Source organism: Coturnix japonica, chromosome 3 (genome assembly GCF_001577835.2).
Source record: "Coturnix japonica isolate 7356 chromosome 3, Coturnix japonica 2.1, whole genome shotgun sequence".
Taxonomy (NCBI): Eukaryota; Metazoa; Chordata; class Aves; order Galliformes; family Phasianidae; genus Coturnix; species Coturnix japonica.
Window position 1 is genome coordinate 52,139,670 of NC_029518.1, and position 19,222 is coordinate 52,158,891.

At 37.4% G+C, this 19,222-nt stretch overlaps 1 protein-coding gene across 24 annotated transcripts in view; it reads left to right on the top strand.

Annotated features, from left to right (window-relative positions):
• The window catches only part of EPB41L2 (erythrocyte membrane protein band 4.1 like 2), a 93,895-nt gene that overhangs the window by 18,705 nt on the left and 55,968 nt on the right, over window positions 1-19,222 (top strand). For 2 of the 24 annotated variants that reach the window (XM_015858477.2, XM_015858476.2), the window contains exon 3: window positions 10,953-11,028. The exons of 17 other annotated variants lie outside the window; for them this stretch is intronic. The gene's annotated coding sequence lies outside the window, so the exon portion shown is untranslated. Of the gene's footprint in view, window positions 1-8,537; window positions 8,662-10,952; window positions 11,029-15,025; window positions 15,176-15,202; window positions 15,227-16,727; window positions 16,949-19,222 lie in introns of those variants that run through there. 5 more of the 24 variants (XM_032443956.1, XM_015858479.2, XM_015858482.2 and 2 more) reach the window with 5 other exon arrangements.

A 19,222-nucleotide genomic window follows, 5' to 3' on the forward strand; every position in this document is an offset into this window, starting at 1 on the left:
AGAGGGGAAGGACTGGATGTCCACTATCCTCTGATTTTTAGGAATGTTTTCAGGAGAGCTTAGTACCTGTTGAGCAGTTTCTAAAAACTCCAAATTGTGAATTTATGTTGAAGGCTTTAGGAGGCTGGATCATAGTTACAAAGACAGGTTATTTTGTGTAAACCACTGTATTCAGATTTCTAAGGTTGCATAAAATATTCAGACTGCATTAAAGTGATCTTGTTTCTTAAATTAGTTGATTAGAATACAGTTCTGAGGTTTTTGAAGAATATTCAATGTACAGAACTGTTCTCTCTGTAAACAGAATGTTCTAAAAACTCAGATGCATTTTATTATCCTTCAGTGGGCTGAAGAGTACCAGGTCATGGAACTGCACGCATCTTTCCAACTTTGATTTTTAAGCATTACTTTTCTTTAAATGCATTATAAAATTCAATTGCAGCTCTAATATAAAGTTAATCCTTTAGGAATACTGGAGGCAAATGTGTAAGGAACACTTATTTGACTGTAGAAGTTAAATATACTCTCTCTTCTTCATTAAATTGTGGTGTGTTTGTGTTTAAGGCTGAATTTTTTTAAAGCTGGTTGTATTCCTCAAATACTGGAAATATGTTTAGGATAGATTCATATCTTGAAATGAAAAGGAAACTTGTCTACTGACATTCTTTTTATAATACGTGGCTAATATGAAATTATATTCCCCTATTTTCATAGTTGGTTGTGAAGTGTCTGACAGTAGCAAATTGTGGGTGCTCTTAGCTCAATTTTATCATGTTAGTCTGCAATTTGATGTAAAATGTAGCCTTTCAAGTTTGCAATGAGGAAAGCTGCAGCTGCAAAGAGGGAAAAACTGATTACTGTGCCTATAGGAGCTACTTGCCATCCTTCAAAGGAATTGGATTAATAGAATAATGTGTTTGTTTTTCTTCAGAGAGAGCACTGAAGAGCTGCCAGCAGGACTGCTGAAATAACTGCATAGTATTCTGTAGACTTGATTACATCTATCATATGCAAAGTGTTTCATATCCTATAAGTCAGTGTTTTGAATACTGCTTAGTCATTAAAGATAAAAAGATGCTTCTTTTCATCTAGTGTGAAGTCTGAAAACTAACTTAACATCTCTGCTGTCTGTGCTGCTTCCTGAACATATTCATCAGTCTAGACTTCCTCTGTGCTGGAAGTCAAGAAATTTATAAAGCTTGATGTTGTTACCTGTATCTGTCTATTGAATTAAAGAATCTGAGTCTTACTCCTGCGAACTCAGTATATAACAGCATGTTGTAGCCACAGTTGATTGGGACAAAAAAGTACAGCACTATGATATGGCTTAAAGCAAGTAGTAATATAGTTAATTCTTTTAAATTGATGTTAATTAACAGGAGAGGGATGTATTTATTGCTATAAAGGCAATAGAGAACTTAATCTGCAACAACATTGAACAGGAAGGTTGTTGAAATGCTAAGTATGGAGCTCATAGATGAGAGTGCTCCTTCTTGTTGCACTCCTTATTGAAGTAATGACAAAATATTATGAAGTTCTGTTTGACTTGCAGATCTGGATTTCCCTTTGTTTTCATTTGTATGATGGTTTTGCTGGCTACAAAAAACCACTTTCCAGAGTGGCAGCTCAGACCAAGAAGAGCAATACTACATGTCAGCCGCTGGGTTTTGTGATGGGATTGCTGACCATAGCTGTAAACAGGATATTCTTATTTTTCCTTTGAAGGAAAGAGGAAGGTGCTTTAGTCCAACATACTTAATTTATCTGTTATTTACCTGAAGAAACACAGCTGACAGTCTAAAGAAACTGCCAGTTCTGTTGGGAGCCGATCTGCTGCACACTTTGAAAGCTTTTCTTTTTATTTCTTGTTAGTCAGGAGTTCATGGGAGTACAAAGGGTAGCACTTCTACAACAGGCTTCTGTTAAGACAGTTCTTACAAACCTTTTGTTGAGTCTTTGGCTGGGAGAAACTAGTACTTGTAAATGCAGTGAATGTTAATGGGGAGAGTTTATTTTTTCTATCTTCCTTTTGATCATCTGCAGGTTAGTTGCTTTAAACTCTGTTTGGATGAAGTTGAGGCTTTGTGTAAATTGTGAAGCTAGTAATGACTGTCAGATTGTGGAGAACACTTAAGAATGGGACTTTGGCTGAGAAGTGCTGGCAACTTGCAGGTATTGCAGATACCAAGTGCTATTGAAGATGTCATACGTGCAGATTTAATAAAATGCCATATATATATATATTTATAGCCTAAGTGTCTGTAGAATGCAAGTAGCTGATGGCAGCTGTTCAGTCAACTGAAGTGCAGTTGTATATAGACAGCTGTAAAGGGATGAAGAATGTAAAGTGCAGGCTTGTATAGTAATTCCAAGCCAAACAGAAATGCTTCCTGAGGCACTTCTCTGAATTATCTTACTGGAACCTCCTGAATTTAGCTGTAACTGGAAACAAACTTGTTTTGTTTCAGAAGTAGTTTTATATTGATTTATTTATATCTTTCATCTTCTTTCCTGTGTGGAAAATAAAAGTTCAACCCTCTAGTGAAAGCTGGTAGAAGTGATTATACAAAAATTTGCCAGGCAGCTGCTTTTTTTTTTAATGTCTTACATTAATACTGCAGACAAAGTCATGGCTTTCAAATAAAGAAAGGAACCAAGGTTACCTTTGTTATGTGCTTTTCTTAAGTGTCCTTTGTACAGGAGTTGATTTGTAGGTTGGAGGGCTGGTAAGGTCAGTTAAGCTGCGGCCTGGAATGGAAGGAAGAGTTTCTTGAGGTAGAGATTCTGTGCCTTGCCAGCTTTAACGGCTCAGAGTGCTGAGACTGACACTTGTAGCCCATTCTGCCTGTCTGTCTTGCCCTATCTTGTACTTGCTTTTATGGTGGTAGCAGAGAGTAAGGTAGTAACATATCTTTGCAATAAATCTGTATAGAGAGGTGGAGGCAAGCTAGAAAATCTTGGTTCCTGCAGTATCATCACCTGTTCATTTTCTCCTGGCTGAAAATGGGTGGACTTCTATGGTAGGCTGGAAGCTGGAGCAGAGAGGAACCAGGAACACTGTTTGAAGGCAGTAGGATGAGGGTCACTGTGCAGTGAGTCTGGGAAAGTCACTGGGACTCCTCAACTGTGGGATGAAGGATGGAGGTGAGAGCTTGTGCTGTTGCTGTGCTGTGGTGAAAACAGATTGGACTGGAAAAAGTTGCATCTTATCGGTCCTGTTGAGTCCTCAGATTCTGTCCTCCCTCTGTCCCTTTGTGCGCTGCTCTGTCCCTAAGCCAGCACATGGGTTGGGTGCTTAATAGTCTTAGTCATGTGACTGGTGTCTAACAGAATAGACAAATCTTAAAAAGCTACATATCAGCTATATTTAAGTTTCTTTGTGACTTGCTTCAGGAAAATGTATTTACAGTAATATCATGCATCTCTTCTGATAGCCTTGTTTTTCTTTATGCACCAAGAATTAATAGGAAACAAGGATGCTAGAAATGGGAGAAAAGGTAGAAAGAATATTGAAAAGATTTGATGTTTCAGTAACATGTACAAAACTTAAAGCTAAGGTAATGTGAGAAATGTGTTGTTTGACCTATGAAAGTGTTGTAGCTTGCTGTTGAAATCAGATGAACTAGCCAAACCAGTAAATCAAGTGTGAAGAAAATATGCTATTTTGAAAAGACCTCATTCAACACATACTTCACAAATCAAATAAATACATGAACTAGCACAAACTCTTAACAAATTTTGCTATTACTTTTTAAATGTTTGTGTAAGTTTAAGATTTAATTCCGAGACTTAAACTCCTGTTTTGTACCTCCGTATAGTTGATATATGAATAAGGAGTATTAATGATGTACAGAATCTGGCTGTTAGTGTTCCGTTCTGACACAAAAATCCCACTAGATCAGAGAAGTAGCAGTGGTGCAAAATGAAGGTTTTCATTTTTCTGTTTTAGAAGGGAAACCTGATAGCTTAATTTTGTTGGTACTTGCTGCTTGCTTTTGTTTGCCTTTCTTTCTCGCATTCTTTTGTTTTCTTCAGAATTCAAACCTATTAGTCTAGAAAGTGGCAGAATTGCACTTTAAATGCATTAGTCCCGAATGTGTGCTTCTGAATTAGAGGCTCTAGCCACGACAGTTTGCTACTGTTTGCTTTTTGGGGCGCTAGTGTGGCTGACCTAATTGGATAGTAAGCTCCAGCTTTTGTTTGCAGTCTTTTGAGTTCTGGTCAGACTTTAAAATGAAATGCTGATTGAGAAATTACTTCTCATTGACTTAGTTAAAAAGAAAAAAAAAAATAACAGTAACACTTGGAGCCTGAAAAACTTCCCTGTGAAAAGCATTGGCTTGAATTAAAACAACTTCAGATAGTTGTTACTGCATCGAAACCTGAAGGCTGAATAGTATTTGTAGCCGTGTTTTCTTTTTGCATTAGCCTTTTTCACTTACAAATAACTCAAAGTATATTACTTTCAGTTAATTGAAAGAGGTTATTTCATGGTATCAAACACTTCTAGAGGATAAAGTAAAAATCTTTAAATGCAGGAATAAATGTGATGCTGCGGTTCTTATACATTGTTAGGTATCTGGGGAGCTATTAGTAATAGGTGAATGGTTGGACTGGATGATCTTTTAGGTCTTTTCCAACCTTGGTGATTCTATGATTCTCTCTGGTACACTGGATTTCTTCTGAAAGTCATTTAACTACTTACACAATGCAAGTTTATATGTTAATAGCAATTTAGTTTTTTTCTTAATAGCCACAAACATTCTTCAAGATTGTCACGGTTTGAACTAAAAATCCACCTGCGTCCGTGACAGGGGGCCGTAGGCCCCGGAGGGGCCCTAGGCCGAAAAGGAAAAAAATTAATTAGGAAAAGAAAACAGCGGCAACGATCTAAGGAGGCACACTTATTTACTAAGTACTATATCGAAGTACAGGATAACACAATATAATACAGTATAATTGAAAATTGAGCTAACGAATCAAGCAAAATAGGAAAGAGAATGAGTCCCGTAACCGAGAGGCCTACTGTAAATCTAGGCGAACGGCTGAAGGCTCCCACACACTCCCCTGAACGCCAGAACTCGAAAGACGTCAGTCTGTTCTGCGACAGAGTTAATATAGAGTCCAGGTCCCGTGACCTATCGTGTTGTTCCCTGGGAGATGTAGTCTTCTTCTGTAAGTTGCAGATTCAGTAAAATTATTCATGCTTAATATGATGTTATGATGTGGAATACTGATAGCAAAAATTACAAAATTATTAAACCATGACAAAGATGAAAATTACCTAAGCAGCTACCCGGTATGTTGAGTCTATTAATTTGTATTATTAATGTATTAAGATCGTTTTAAGTGATTATGCCTCCTTATGGAAGATTAATTGTACTCTAGCTCATATTCATACTGTGTTGCTGTAAACAAAAAACTTCTGATTTGTTGTGGAAATATTTTTCTGGCCACATCAGGTATTTCTATGATCCCTGCTCATTGTGAGAACTGCATTGCTGTTTTCATGGGATAAATTGTAGGGAAAAATCTCTTTTTAAAAATGGAATGGACAGTGGAACTGTAAGGAGTGGGGTACTGCATGGGTGTTATGTATGTGGCACTAAAAGAGGCAGGTGTACATGATTTACTGAAGAGAAATATTTCACATACAGTAATGGAGTTTCAACAATTGTTGGATAAAAATTACTACAAACATAGGATTTATTATGGTTGGAATGATTTCCTCTTTAATATTTGCTATAGTAGACAGGATTTTGTTTGAAGTCTCAAGTAGAAGGCTATTTCCTGTGAAGCCATTGGGTGGATGAGAGATAATGCACGTGTGCAAGCCCTCTTATATATTTTAGAAGATGTGTGTGGATGTTGCTCTCATGTATATAGATGATATGGAAATCTTCAGTCTTTTGGTCACTGATCATACATAAAGATTTCTTGGTTAGCAGAGTCTCAGTCTTTTAGTGCTATCTATCTCATGGCTTCTACTGATGTTACTTGCATGCTTTCACTAACCTGATTGTGTAGGTAGGGCTTGTGAAACACGTGATTCTATTGATCTGGCTGGATGTTTCGCAGTTCCTGACAGATACATAGCCTTACAACTTCCAGGTTTTACTGTAGCCTCTATATCTCCCAACAGCTCCTACACTTCCAATGACTTCTGGTCTTTTAGCATTAGCAGCTGAGCTGCTTGTATTAGTTGTCCTGCATCCTGTGAGCTACAGGTGTGATAACAAGATGTAATTTTCTTCCATGACCACCTGACCTGAAGGACATTGTTACTGTTATTGTAATTCAAGTTTTAACATTAAATTCACTGGAACAGGCTGCCCAGGGAGGTGGTGGAGTCTCCTTCTCTGGAGATATTCAAGACCCACCTGGACACCTACCTGTGTGACGTGGTGTAGGGAGCCTGCTTTGGCAGGGGGGGTGGACTCGATGATCTCTAGAGGTCCCTTCCAACCCCTGCAATTCTGTGAAATTATAAGTTAATAAGCCTACTGGCTAAGTGTATGTTGAAATAAACAGTAGGACTATGGTTTAATGGCTTCCCTTTTTTTTGTTCTTTGAGAACAGCATGAAAGACTGAGACTTGTAGACTCTGCCTGTGGATGACTGGGGAAAAAAGCAACGTGCTTGTGAAGCAAACTTTCCAGCAGCTCTGTAATGGATCTCTCGTGGCTGATGCATGTGACTGTGTTGCTCATAAATTGACCATGCCTGAGTGCACTGATGATAAAATAAATGAGTGGATTATTTTTTCACAATAGGCTATTATGACTGACAGTGATTAAATTATGAGAGATGGCAGAACACATTCTTTGAATGGTTACAAAGTTGTCTGTTCAAAGCTGCAGAGAGAGTACATTAAGTTTTTGTGCTCCTATTCTAAAAGAGTCAAAGGAGATGTTGAGCAATAGTGACAGCAATGCCTGCTGACAGAGTGCTACTTTCAGTTTTGGTGGGAGTTAGGATGTCTGAATTGTTAGCTGTTAAGACTGAAATAGGTTCCTGGGTCGTCAAGTATTTAAACACATCATCTGTTTCGAGAGCTTTGCAAGCACAACTGTAAGGTGGGTTTAGTTTTCCATCTTAATACTCTTCTTAGAAAGTGCTTCAAAATCTCATTTGTTTGTTATATGGGAGAACATTCTATTTCTGGATTGACTGTGTTAAATACAAGTTCATACCCATTCATCCATGCATCATCATTTCTCAGTTAAGCCTTTTACAACATCTTTCCACTGTTAGTATTCTACTTTGTTACTGCATAGTTTCAGAGGGCTTATGGGAGGGAAGGCTCATCCAATGGTGTAAGAATCTGAGCTGTTTTTAGTTCTAAAATGTTCTTTGTACAAATAGTGTTTGTATTTAAGTTAAAATAAAAAAATAAAAGCTAGTATTTTTGTGACAGCTCATGGAAAAGAAACTGTAACTAACAGGCTTCTAGAGGCCTTTCCTTTCTTGTATTTTAATTTACAGGATATTAGAGTCCTTTATTTAATGCCCAAGATTTCTCCAGTAACTTATGCTGTTCTTTAACAATGAATGTTTTGTCAATAGAGTGTGATTGACTTCATCTTGCTATTAATATTTCTCATGGTGCCACTAAATACCAAAGAAGCTGAGCGTACCAGTCTTGCTACATAAAACCAGGCATTCTGCAAAGCTTCCATGTTTCTGTGTAGCCTCATCCTCTGAATGCATATAGCCAGAGATTAGCCCAGTCTACATAACAAGTATCTTTGAGTTTATTTAATATTCAGTATTGCAGTATGTAGTAGTCTGTTTTGCTTCAACAGAAGCATGATAGATTCCATTAATTCTTTTCTTTCCTAGGTTTTTATTCTTTTTGCCATCAACTTAGGAGTACACGGCAAATGGAATTCTGTGCAAAGTTAAAATATGTATATATACACTGTATTCTCCTAGTGCTGAGCGTGTGAGTGAGGGTGTAGACATCTCAGCTGTCTGATACTTTGAGCAACATTATCAGCATAGATGTGACTTAAATGCCTATTGAGAAGAACATCTATAAACTCCAATCTTTCTTATGGGTTCACATATCATGTCTGCTTTTCTAACTTAAGAAAATGGAGAGAGGGAAAAATGAAACAATGTCTGCATGAATGCATTTCTGTCTGAAAATGATGCAGATATTGAAAGGACTCTTCCTTTAGTTAATCTCTTTTCCATTGTATTTTCTGTCAGGGTGAATCTGTGTTACATACAGCTCACTTTTTAGCAGGTCTATAGCTGCTGTCCTTGTAGTTCCTACATACATGTCAGGCTTAATGTGTTTACTAAACCTTGTGTATTATTACCTTCACACACTTTATCTTATGCAGACTGACATGAGTTCTTCCTCCTAAAATGATTGTTTTATGGCTATGTATTAAATTCAGACAAAAGGAAATAATGTGGCTTGTGGAAGTATGCAAAACAATATTGCTGGTTGCTACTTGAAGTCAGCCTATTTGGTCTGGCATAGCACCCCATGTACTAGCTTGTCTGTGTGCCAGCATTGTGACTTCACAAGTTCACTTGTGACGCTTGGCCTTTCACTTCCTGCAGCAAAAATGAAGCACTGAAGTAGAGAACTTTAGTCTGCTGCTCTTATGAATAGTTGTATTAGAGTCAGTATGTCAAGATCCTGAGGTAAGGTAACATAAGTGGAGGAAGGCTATAGTGCGGAGTGAAGTTATACCGTGTTCTGATGGTCTTGAGGTATTTTGATACAGCTTTTTGGCCTCTGTTCCTTCTGTTAGAGTAGCGTCAAAGCAGGACAGAATCAACAGGGTTGTCTAATGGATGCTCTAGAGACAAAGAAGGGAAAAGAATTTACAGCTTTGTTTACTGTAAATGACTGTTTGTTAAAATACCATCAGCATTTTCAGTGTTGATATTGTAAGAGTATGCTGAGAAGTGGAGAGAAGGCGATTAATTTTAAAATTGTTGCATAATAGTTTTAGGTTTCTGACCTGTTACTCTTATCAAAAACTAGTTAATTCATCTTGACTTAATCTCTTGTTGGTTAATATACAAGCATGTTAACTGGTAGTGCCATGCATTGCCAGTTCATGAAAAGGAATACAGTCCTCAGCCTGTTAAGCAGCTGGACCTGTCTCTCTTAAATTAAAAAGCCTGTCCTTGTTTTGTAGCTAGGATTGTTACTTTTAAAATGCCATTTGAGTATAGTAATCCATTTCTATATGTGTTTCCAATCAAACCATGGCTTTCTAAAACTTTTACCTCAGTGTTCTCATGTTCTATGCTACACTTCGAAAACAAATTTCAACTTAACTCAGTCTTAATAGTAGGTGACCTAATATCAAATGAAAGATTATCACGGAACATCATTAAGTGAAATTAATCCAAAATTAATGTATAGAGTAACTTATGTGTGAATAATTGATAATCACAAAAGGAATGCCAAAAATAATACTACGTTGTGTTCTGCTGAAGTCTATTGATGTTCATCAAGAAGGAATGAAACCTTAAAACACATCTATGCAGGCATTTGTACACATTTGATTGGAGCATTACTGCCAACTCTTGAACCTTGAAGTTCTTGCTGCTTTGCCATAGGTAATAGTCTCGTGCGGGTTGGAAGGGACCTTAGAGATCATCAGGTCCAGCCCCCAGGATTCGAGCCTCCTGTGCTGCAGAGCAGCCCTTCTACCACTTGCGCCACAGGGGGATTTGAACACTCGGGCCCCGGTGTTGCAAAGTGGCATTCCTACCACTGCGCCACCGGGGCACACAATGCCATGTATTGACCTCTATGGGTTTTGGTTGTCCTTTATGGGGCAGGGGAACAGAAACCAACAAACCTTTAGTCTCGAAAGATTAGAGTGCAATACTTCGGAAAGGCTTTCCAGATATCTTACATGACAACTGCATGCAAACTCTTTCTTTTCCTTTGGAAAGTTACTTTACAGAAGTTCTTGATCACGTTGTTAATAAATTTGGAGATAACTTAAAATCAGCTGCTGGATTTGTTGAGGTTCTGTCACTAGAGCAACCTAAAAATTAAGTGACAAGTAATTTTGTAAAGAAATAACACTCTTTGCTTTATAGGCAGCTTTTGAACTTATAAATATTAACTATTTCCCCATCTACTTAATTTTTAAACATTAAGAGCTTTTCTTGGATTGCTGTCTACAAAATGCTCCAAAACTCGGGGAAGAAAAACTTGCTCCAGCACAGCTTCTTAAAGTTTGTTTGCATTCCTCATAGTCTTGCTGAGTTTCCTGAAGGGATTAAATGCTAAGATGTAGAAATATTGCAGCTTCCAAGTGACTTCAGTATTCTTTCTTTTTCCACAGTCTTGTAATACTAGGAATTAGTGAAAAGACAAATGGCATCTCTTCTGTTACAGTTTTTTCTTCTTTATAATTGATTTTCATTCCTGCTGGGTTTATTTTCTTTTTCTAACGGATATGCTAAGGATTAGTCAGAGCCAATTCTGAAGATAGTCTCATGGTCAAAACTGAGAGAGAGAGAATGTGATACGTCTGCCACCTCTGCATGAGGTCTGCAAACAAAGCCAGCACTGAGTTGAATAACACAATGTATATTTTCTTTGAAACTTCTGAAGTCATTCTTTGAACTGGAAGTGTTTCTTTTCAAATAAAGGTACTCCTTGACTTTTGTGAGGATGAGGGCTGTTCTTTGTTGACAGGCAGGGGCAGATGCAGCTCTGCATGTTTTGGTTTGCAGAAAGATTAATGTAGCCTGTGTAGTACAGTGTGCTGCATCAAACCTGTTAAGCAAAATGGATTGGTGACTTATGCTGTTCATCCCGTCTGAAACAGTTCAAAGGAGGTCACTGTCAGTGCTGACAGAGTGTAGAATCCATTTTTCTTCTAGATATGCCTTGCCTTGGATTTTTTGTCGGGCAGGTTCTTTGAGGTAATTGGGCCTTCCACTTTATCTCTGTTCATCAGGGGGTCATTCTTGAAGGAGATTCCCTATGAAAATGAACTTCAACATTGGATTTACCTGACCTCAAGTTGCAGCAAGGTAAGTTTAGGTTGATTGTTAGGTAACCCTTTGTTACGGAAAGGGTTGTTAAACACTGGAATAGTCTCCCTGGGGAGGTGGTTGAGTTACTGTCCCTGGATGTGTTTAAGAGCTGTTTGGATGTGGTACTCAGAGATATGATTTAGCAGAGGGTTGTTAGAGTTAGAGTACTATGGTTAGGCTGCGACTGAACTTGATGATCATTGAGGTCTTTTCCAGCCTGAGTAGTTCTATGATTCTATACCTGCGGTCTCTTCAGTTATGGAACTCAGAGGGGTTTCTCAAATATTGATAGAGAACATAATCTAGTCTCATTTTTTCAGAATGAGAGACTTGGGAGTGTAGAGCAGAGAAATTTGGCAACTTATACCATTCTCATATTTGATTATCTGTTTTAAGTGGATTTATGTCATTTTCTTCCAATTATGCATTGAGAACACTGATAAGGATGCATGTCTTGATGCACAGAAAAAGAACTGAATTCCCTTTGCTTCAGCCTCCCTGGAATTACTTATAGTAAATAAGTCATGTTGGTTTGGGGCAGAAACAAAATTCCCATACAGGGCTAGAGTGTAATTCTGTTTGGAAAAATTAGCTCTGCAAATGCATTCTGTATTTCTAAAGCTCTGATTGTTATTAAATATTTAGCTATGGTGTACTTGTGATTACTTGAATAGCTTTTGAAGTACTGTATGTGGATTTCCTTATTTTTACCATGAGTTAGCAAATAAAAACATTCACATAATTTCATAAGCAGCTGTTCTCTTGTGAATATAATTCAAATTAAATCCAGTTTGCATATTGAATCAGTTATTTTTCTTACTGTTCAGATGAGTTTCTAAACTATCTGGGTGCAACCTACTCTTCTGATACAGTTAGGCACCCTGACTTCCTAGTCATGTGTCAGTCAAATCTAACAAAAATACAAGTCTGTGACTCATTTTTAATCTTCATATTTTAGGACAAATTTTCCTTTTGATTCTCTGAGCAACTTGAGTTCACCTTACAAGTTATAATAACTTCTTCATTTTTAACCTGACTTATCCACCTTCCTCCAGGGAAGTAGATGACAACCACATAATCAGCACACATACTTTTTTAGTAAAGAGCTCCTGGAATTGGGGGTGATTCAGTCATAGAATCATAGAATAACCCAGGTTGGGAAAGACCTTGAAGATCATCAAGTCCAACCGCAGCCTAACCAGTACCATAACTCTAACAACCCTCTGCTAAATCATATCTCTGAACACCACATCCAAACAGCTCTTAAACACAACCAGGGATGGCTTGGTCCCTTGGACTTATTCAAATTGTCAAAGCTGTGAATTTTATCAATATTATCCAGTTCTAAAGCTTGATATGCAGTGCAGCAATATTCCATCAAGTGTGAATTGCTGGTGACAATTGCATTGTCTATTAATTTTATACATACCTCATTTTTACCAACAATCTCCAGGACGCCATCAGTAGCTATAGAAGATATGTTGACAAAGGCTAAAGAAAGTCACTTTAATGTTATTTTTATGACTTCAATACAAATCTAATTTTAGTTGTTGTTTTCATATGTTGCTTACTAAGCTCACCATAAGTGGTTGTAATTTTTTTGCAGTCAGATTTGCTACCACATTACTAGTTTTTCATAATAGTCCATTTGAACTATAACTTGAAAAAAATAAATTAAAAAATAAGACGACAGACTTTCAGTTCTGCTATTTTGTATTTACAAAACACTTCCTTGATGTTCATCGAACTTGGCAGCACACTTTCTCAATTTAAGAAGACATCATTAGGTTCTGTTTTCTATTAAGAGTGCATTAACCAGGTTGAAGTATTACTGGTAATCAGCATGTTTTACTCCTCAAGTGGTTCAAGTGCTTGTAATGCGTAAAATGTTCTGGTTTCCATTAGACTGAGTGCATGAGGTAGACACAAGAGGTGGAGTTAGCACTTCTGCTGGTTTCAATGGAGACAGTGCTACTAGCATAGCAGTGGTTTGGTTGTTGCAGAATGATGGGTGTGGGTTCAAGACTGGGCAGTGGGTTGGATGTGGCTGGCTTAATCTATTAGACAATCCAAAGCATGCATTCCCTATTTGTAAACTAGTGTTGTTGGGGTGTGAGGGAGCGATCAGTCTATTCACATCTTATGCTTCTGGAACAAGTCTTGAAGTAGGATGAAAAAAAGAATAATGGAGGGGCCAGTATTAATGTATTGGCTTTTTAATAGGCATTTGATTGTATGCTATTTTAGGCACACAACAAAATAGTTCTATGCATGCTGTATCATGAGGTTGCTGCATCCCTTCTCGTAGTTTTTCATACATTTGCCCTTTCTTACATGAACTTCATGTTAAAGCTTTAACCGGGCAGCATTTATATGAGGATGAAGTTGCAGTATCCACTGTGACCGTTCTCTAGAAGCTGCAGGACCTGCACATGAAGATGCTGTGTTCTGTCCAGTAATTTCTACACTGTAACCTCACCCATATCAGGATTTGTGTCTTTCCCACCCTGCCCCCTTTCTGGCCTCTCTGTAGTTTTTTGGCTATTACACAAATATGACCTTTTTTCCTGTTTTGTCTTCAGCGGCTGTTTCCTGTTTTCTTTCCCTCTCCCACCCCATTTTTTACTCCTGACTTTATCTCCAGTGCTGTCTTTACTTTTTCTTTCAACGTTTACTTTTTTTCCCCAATTATTTCTTTTTTATAATAATAAAAAGAGAATAACAGCATTCCTCTACTATGTTTCTGTATCCAGACTTCTTGCTGGATGTGTATTGTGTCAGTTATGCATCCTTCATTCTGCTTCCCAAAAGTCAAATCTGTTGTAAGTGTGCATTTCCTATCTTAACAGCGATACGGATGTATGTGCTTTAAGTGCTAAAAGCTTAGATCTGTTGATGGTGGATGCTGATTTGTGGATGTCCCCTCCCTGGCAGTATTCAAGACCAGGCTGGATGGGGCTTTGAGCAACCTGGTCTAGAGGGACGTATCCTTGCCTGAAGCAGGGGGTTGGGACTAGATGATCTTAAAGGTCCCTTCCAACCCAAACTGTTCTGTGATTCTATAATGGGAGAGATCTGTGACTGTGAGCTTAAATATGGACTTAGATCCAAGATTAAGTTTAATATTAGCGAGAGAATAGCTGCATTCTGGAAGCTGAAAAACAAACAAAAAAGCTTTGAAGCACGTTCTGTCAGTGCATGAGCTGTTGAGCCCAAAAGGAGAAAGAGAACTCCTCCAAATCTGTGCACACTGGGACTTTCGTTCAACTAAATCAGCCTTTTGGTGTGTACCCCCGAATGTTTTGCTGTATAACTTTGTAATGAAACTGTTAAGTCACTGTCAGCTTGGGTTTGTGCATGCTTACAATTGTTCCTGAGCTTTCAAAGCTATCTTGCTGTATAGGATCACTGTTAACAACACACAGTCTGCATCTGTGTGTTTTCATTAAAAAACTGTGATGTGTATTTATATGAAAATGTCATTGCAAGTCACTAGCTTTTTTCTTTTCCTCATCTGCAGGACAGTCATGAATATTCCTCTCTATTCATTTCTTGACATATAGGAATTAGTTTTTAGATCTCTTTATCTTTTACTAATTCTCAAAATAAAAAACAACCCAACCAAACAACCCTTTGTTTAAATAGTTGCTCCCTTGGGGATTTCCTGCATATCCTGTTATCTGTTTTATATTACAATCTTTCATGCTGGGAATGTCCTTCCAGAAAGCACAAAATGACTAAAGCACTTAGATGACTAACAAATGCAGTAAGTGCTGAAGTACAGGCTCAAACACAGCACTATTTGGATCAAATTCTTCTTTGCATTTTTTTTTTTGTTAGTGTTGTTAGCCTTATTTCTGACCTCTAGAGAATCGTTTAGTTTATGTAGCCGAGAGATGTTGTAGTGGTCAAAATACTATTAGCGGGGAAGTCACTGCCACGAAAAGTGGAAACCTTTTACAAAACCTTTTACAAAACTGCTGATGTTTTTTGCTCTGCTAATCAAATACCAGCATTCAGAAGAGCCTAAGGGACTGAAATTTTGGCTGCTAATGTTGTTTGCTCAGCTAAGAGGCATCTTTCTCTCTTTACTATGTTTTGTTGCTTTGGGGTTGGAAGTGCTATGCTCCCAATGGAGCAGTAGGTGTGTGCTTTCTTGAAAAGCAATTCTATCAGATATTTGTTATATTCTACAGTAAGTGTAAGTATGTATGAGGAGGTTTGCTATGTCCAGCTTTACGTATATCACTTTGTGTGCGTTATAAGTATTCAGGGGGAAAGAATATAGTGCAGAGTAGTTCTGCTCTTCCAGGAGAGTACTTGTGTTCTGGCAGCACATGAAAGATGCAGTAAGTTTGTATTGGCTGCAAAATAAAAATGCCATCTCAGGTGGCTTGCTTGTGAAATTTGAGGATTATAGGATAGCTGAGAGAGGCTTGGGAAAAGCATTTTACTCATTGTAGCAGCAATGGTTTTTAACTATTGTTTATATCTGGTGTCAGTTCTGATTTGTTATATCTTCAGTTTGCGTCAAGATCTCTAAGGGTTCTTCAGCAGTTAATTCACATAATGGCAGCAGCATCCAGCTGCAGTTTATCTACACAAATCTAGAATTGCTTCACTGTGAAGCTCAGATTAAGATTACTGGTTAATTATCAGAGATGCTGAGTATTAACCAAGTATTTGAAACTGTCTTCAGTGTTGGTAGGAAGTGGTGCTGCTATCATTTGTACTTCATTTTGAATCCTGATTCAGAAAAAGACATTAGAAAAAATAGCAGGAGAATCTTACATCTATCACCAATGTGAAGTTATAAATAACTTAAATGTCAATTTTTCTGTTTTTATTTCCTTCAATAACATCAATGTGAACATTCATGATTATTATTGAAGCATCTTGCTAAAGATCTGTATAAGACATGTATTGGCGATGGCAAAAATGGCACAAATTAGTCACTTGTCATTTCTTTTTCCTGAGTTTGAGTACTGGTATTGTGGTTATTTCCCCTTTTTTATATGGTATTGTACATTTCCTAAACATGAGGAATGGGAATAATTCACTCTGTGGCTTCCACTGAGAAGGAAATAGATAATTGTCAAAATAATCACACGTGTCTGGGATTGAAGCATCCAGAGTTGTTATCAGACTGAGGCTTCTCAATGTGCTTGACAAAAAGAGTTCTTGAGTGTGGGGAAACGAGTGAATATTTTTTTTGAATTGGGCAGTAATTAATGAAGTTATTGTAAGTGTCCTGAAAGAATACTTGCAACAAGAGAAAAATCAATGTTGCAAGCATAAAAAATAAACTCTTTTTAATCTTGCTGACACATTAGAAACTAATCTGTGTTGTAGTGGATGCATCCCACAGAAACCAAGTCATTTGGTGGTATGGAATAGGGAAGGAAGGGAATGGAGAGTGGAGAGAAAACATTACTCTAAGTGAACAGTATTAATTTCAGAGATAGGGAGAGATTTCTCTTAAACTGTTGTTCTTAGTTTGTTGGACAGATAACTGGAAAACAGAGCTGTCACTTGACCTGTGAACGTTTTCTGGCTGCTGGAATGAAAAGACTTGGAACTAAATCCCTGTTTTTCCACTGAGCATGCCCTTCTCCAGCAGTGTCAGGGCTTGGGTGGGGTCACTCTTATTCAATAACCCTTTTCAAAAAGACTACTGGATTCTCCTCAGCCTACAGCATGTTTTTCAGTGCTAGGGAACAGCACAATGCTGGCTTGATAAGCGGATTCTGTATGTGCATATGCATTCTGGCAAAGAGATTTCTCAATTCAAATTCAGCACTTCTTTTTGAAACTTCTAGCCTTGATATATTGAACTACTTATTGTAAAGATAATACAGTAGTGAGAGACTCTCATTGCCTCTGTACATGGTATGGATTCCATTGGGGTGGGTGAAAGGTAATTATTTGCTTAAATTTAATCCCAGAAGTGTTGTCAGTGTTGCCTTCACAACTTGTCTTCTTGTAGCACCTGAAAGGTATTTATGTTCTTGTTCGTTGAAAGTTTTTGTTGTGATAATCTTTGCATATTATATAGTTTTTGACACAAATGATGCAGTCTGCAGTGCTTTTCATTTAATTTAGGAAACAGTGTTTTCTAAATACCTTCTATTGTACACTTTTAAGACTGCTACCTGGTGTCAATAGACCAACTTTAGCAAAGCTGCTTGTGCTGTAGTGATCTTTGCTTTCTGAGAAGTTGCACCTCTTAATAGGTGTAAAGAATAATTCAATTTAAGTTGTGTATGGATTGCAATAGTTAAGTTAGTCACCAGAAAAAAAAAATGAACTGATGGCCTGCAATAGGTTCATTATGAAAAGATGGGAGCGCCGAAGTGATTGGGAATAAACTTGGTCTCTTGGAATGCTTTAATAGAGAAAAGACCCTGAGAAATAGTCATAATTGCTGAATCTATTTTGACTTTACCAACAGGAATTGCAGTAACTTTTTTGGAGATGCTTTGAATCAGAAACTTGTCAGCATCATAGCTTCATTGTGACAGTACTGCAGGTACTCACTGTGCAATTTTTGCTAGAAATAGCTTTCTCTGTCTCATTTCATTTACTGTCTACATCCTTCACGGTTCTCTTTGGTGGTCTTCAGAACTGCTGTTAGCACTCACACAAATAATAGACTCAGAAGTATCATTTAAGCTCACAATATCTTCTGTAAGGACCTCTCAGTTTTTCTGATGAGTTCTGAGTATTCTATGAAAAACAGTTACACATTTGCAGTGTGTTTATATATATATATATATATATATATATATATATATATATATATATATATATATATATATATATATATATATATATATACATATATACATATATACGTATATATATATATACATACATACATATATATATATACAAATATATATATATATGTAATTTGTGCTTCACCTCTTGGTTCTACTGACTTAAACACTTTTATCCCAACATAAGTATTTCCTGGTAACTCAGGTGTGTGCTTTATTTGAAATGAGAACATTGAATGCATGCAGATAGTCAGCTGTGTGATCACATGGATTTTAAAGAGTAACAGAACACCTGTTATTTTAAATAGCGACTTCAGCAAGCATTCTTGCAGTATTACTCCTGTTAACTTTGGGACTGATAGCCACCATGCATATGCCTGGAGCTCTTTGGAAATTGGCGTTTGTTGAGGACCTAGTATCCTTTGGGAGGATGCTCTTCCATGCCTTTTCTGACCTTGGAGATATGTATGTGCACGTAGCCTTCCATGTGTGTATACTCAAACATCCACCTGTTCATGTGTACAGGTAAATAATTCTTAGCGTCACCAAGTAGTGTTACTGTATGCATCTCTGAAATGCTACCTCTTAAAAATAGTTCATGTTAAGAGTATATGAAAACATATACTTTATTATTACAACTCACAAACCATACTTGAAATTGGAATATTATTGCTGTTTTCGGTTGGACCTGTGAATTGTTCTACTGATTTTTAGAACTATTATGGCACCATCTGCTGACCAGTATAAAGACTGGCAATGTGGGTTTTCCACACCTGGCTCATGCATGGAGAATAAGCTGATAATGTTGAATTAAGAGGCAGTTTGGGTAGAATCGTAAGGATAAAGGTTGATTTTTTCAATTGCCTTAGGTTTCTAAGTGTTTTCAGCAGGAGATATCATTGCCGAGGCTAAATCATAGTATAGTTTTAGTTTTAGAAATGTAGCCAAACAAATTTTAGGGATGATTTTGCTTTCCCTAAGGATTGTAGAATCAAACAACAAAATAGTATTCTCTGGTTTCTGATTAATTTTTTAGAGTTCAAAGAATTCTTTTAGTTTTTATGATTGTTAAACCATGCTAACAATGATCACCAACAAGTGCATCATCTCCTGTGATTTTCTTGTTCTTCAGACCTCAGTATTCTTTCCACTTGACTGCGTGCCTAAAGTTCTGCTTTCCCTTCTTGCCGCAAGACTCCTCAGCTCATTCATATTGGTCATTTCAAAATAAAGTATATAATAACGTTACCTTATGGTATGAAGGTGGTATGTTAGGGAAAAATCTGTATCTATTAGCGGCCTTGTGATTAGAGAGGGGAGAAGTACTTTGTATAGTTGTGCTATTTAGTGAGAGCAAATGCAAGTTCACAGTGCCTCTTTGGGAGCAGGAGGGGAAGGGAAGATGCAGTTAA